This window comes from Arachis duranensis, chromosome 8 (assembly GCF_000817695.3).
Source record: "Arachis duranensis cultivar V14167 chromosome 8, aradu.V14167.gnm2.J7QH, whole genome shotgun sequence".
Classification (NCBI taxonomy): Eukaryota; Viridiplantae; Streptophyta; class Magnoliopsida; order Fabales; family Fabaceae; genus Arachis; species Arachis duranensis.
In genome coordinates, this window is record NC_029779.3 from 48,464,077 (window position 1) to 48,467,842 (window position 3,766).

Consider the following 3,766-nt stretch of genomic DNA (forward strand, 5'->3'; position numbering starts at 1 on the left):
AAAAAAATCCAAACAAACTAATAAAATTGGTAAAATGAGAAAATAGATATATAATCATATATATATATAAGATATTTAAACTAATCATTGTTATATTAGATTCCTTTTAAGTGTGTATTAAACCCCACGTGTTGGCAAATATGATAAAAGACCTGGAGGAGTTGTGCAAGCAGTGCAGATCTAACAGTTGTATAGAACATGCCTTGGGGTTGGGGATCATGGAAGAGAATAAGGATCAAGAAAACATCTCTGAAAGGATCTCCAATATATGTATCTCTTTTGAGAAGGCTTGCTACGTATTTGTAGGACCTAACAAGATTATAATAACTTTTAGGTTTGATTATACTACAAGCACCCCCTTTACTAAATTTAACTTAATATTTACTTAGGTACTTATAATATTAAAATAAAATTGTTTAAACTTTGATATTTTACAATCTATCCCTTATCTGTTTCAGTTGGAGAAATTCCTCCTTGATAAACTTGATGTTTACAAGTTGAATGTTATTTAACAAATATTATGGTATTTACCTTTGTTAATTATTGTTATGAATTTTGTGATGTTGATATGAAAAAATTTTAGTCGTCGGTCTAGATGTTTGAAAAGTTTCCGAGGAAAGATTGTGTTGCATTACACTTTGTTGTAACCTTTGACATAAACTAGGCAGATTCTAAGTTGATTAGGAAGGGAAATTGATGAACGAGTCTGTTGGTTATTAATTATTATATAATATATAACTAAAAGTAGGTGTTATTGACCTAAGTTTATTCATCCATTGTGACATTTAATGTGAAACCTGATTAAAATCAATAAATACAATGAACTCATTGAACCACTCATTGGGTTTAACAAGAGGAGCTATATATGGAAAACAAAAAGAATAATATAATGAAGCTAATGAGTTATTACTTATTAGATGAAGTGACTTGAATTGTTAATGTAGGAATTTTGTGAGAACAAAAAGAATAATAGATCAAGTGCTTCCTTTCCGGATAATGCTAACATAAGTCATCATAATTAGTTTCAATAACATAAGATAGAGAATGCATTTAAGATACATTAGAAGTTGTCTCATCCTTAATACAAGATACTGCAGCTAGAATAATTTCTAATTTCTACTAGTTAGGTATTGCTTGAGGTTCAAGATGCCAACTATCCTCAGGAATACCATACATTTCAATTCCAGGAACTCTATAAGCTATAACTTGATGAGAAAACCTATGCATATCTGCTTCAAAAACAGTAAAACATAGATCAAAGCCCTCATGTTTTTGCCTCCAGAAAAATGTTACACAATTATGCACCTCTTCTAGTTTAGCAACTCTTATCCCATTTTCTTTAGAGAAGTCTGAAATAATTTCTACCATTTGACATTTGTCATGATTATCATTCCCCTAATTTCTATCCCAATTCTTGTACACTGCCCAAATTTCACCTTTATAGTAGACCAATTAAAGATTGGCATAGTGCTCTTGCAAAATTAAAGAGCTTTTCACATTAATCATAGATGTCTATTAACCGTAACAAAATCTGGTGAGTTGGAGATGCATGATTTGATTGAAGCAATGGGAAACACATTATCATGCAGGAATCGCCAAACGATCCTAGCAAGCGTAGTAGGTTGCGGGGTTACGAGGACATCAATCTTGTTCTTACTCAAAATAAGGTAAGTGGAAACAGCTACGCTTACTTTGTTTTGAGTAAGAACAAGATTGATACTACGCTTGCTAGGATCATTTGGAGATTCCTGAATGACAATGTGTTTCTCCATTTCTTTAATCAAATCATGCATCTTTAAGTCACCAGATTTTGTTAGGTTAGTAGACATTTATCGATCAATGTAAAAAGCTCTTTAATTTTACAAGAGCACTATCAGGGACAGAACTAGATAAAATATTAAAGGAAACTAAAAATATTTATACAATAAAATAATATTAAACTAAAATTTTAAGGAGAACTAAACTAAAATTTACATATAACTTACATGTAAAAAAATTACTAATATTATGCCAATCTTTTAATAGGTCTACTATAAAGGTGGGAACCCAATACCTCAAGTGCCAATATATTGGTCATACGGAACAATGAACTCAAGTGCCAATATAAAGGTGGGAACCCAATACCTCAAGTGCATCGCATTTACATAGTTTTTTATTGGCAATTTGGCATTGCCATCTATGGTAGTTTTCATTTGAGAAGCTACTAACAAATTAAGAACATGTATAGGAAATTATTTTTTAATTAGTTAATATTGATTAATTTTTTTAACTTTAAAATTTTTATCTCTTTTTTCAAAATTTAAAATTAAAATCCAGATTTGAAGATTTAAGATTTTGGATTAATAATTTAATATCAAAAAATAATTTAAAAAATGATTGATATTGGCTGAAAATATTATTATAAACTCATAAGCTAATTAATAATATTGAGTAAATGATTAGATAATAATAATAATATATTAACGTTACAATAAGAATATAAATAAATAAACCAAAAGTATATGCATCTTAATTTGTAAAAAGGATTATCTCAAAAAAAAAAAAAATTGCTCAACCATGCCAAGTATGAATCTTAATATTGAGACAAAGTAAATTCCAATCTAATATAGATTCTACAAGAGCATCAAATGAATAATAAAAATTGACACTTTAAATATGTAATTGCTTTAAAACTTAGAAAAAAGGGATATTCTTATTGACTTTAGTAATATTGCATCTAACATGAGAAGAATAAGATGACAAATAAATTTTTGAATAATAATATTTTGGATATATTAATTTTTGAAAGAAAAAAATATTAAAAAAATTTTCAACGACAGTAAATATGAATAAATTAATTCAAATTAAGACCGTCTACTTTAATTATAGGGGTTAATTTAAAGATAATATATTCATATCAGTTATTCTAAAAAATTTTATTGATATTTTTTTAAAATTAATATATTTGAAGTATAAATTTTTAGAAATTTATTTATTACTTTATTCATACAAAAATAATACATTCTATAAATATTTTTAAAATAGTAAATACAAACAAATAATTAATCAATGTGTTAAAACTTAAAAAAAAATCCATTTAATAATTAATATTTTGTATAACTTACAAGAAAAATCAATCATTCATCTAATCTAATGTAATCTAATATAATAATAATAATAAATATTAAGGTTAAGCAAAATCAAATCAAAACTGTAAAGAGAATAGGGTGTAGGGTTGTGGGTCCCTAGTAGATGTTCCCTGTTTAGATTGCATTAGGAGATGATTAAAATTTGTGGGACCCAAATAGGGTATGCCTCCTCTGTCCTTAGCAAAATTCCAGAATTCCCCACTCCATTTCCTCACTCTTTTCCTTTGACCCCTAACCCACAGAACAAACCCTATCTTTTCCCTTCATTTAATACTTTTTTAATTAAACCCTCCCCCTTACTTTCTTCCTTTTCATTTTCTTTCCCTTTTTCAAACTTAAACAAGCTTGGTGCTTCTATCAACCCTCTTACATGATTTTATTTTATTTTATTTTTTTACAAACATTATTTAAATAATTTGCAATTATTCAAATTTAGGTTAAATTTTATGGGTTGCCAATGTAAAAATATTTTATATAAATATCTAATCTTATATTGTAATTTACTTAATAATTCATTATTCATTTTTCTTATTCTATTTAATAACAATTAGTTACCAAATCAATTATATTACATATATACAAAAAATTAGTTACTAAATTAATTATTTAAATAAAATATATTTAAAAAATATATATTA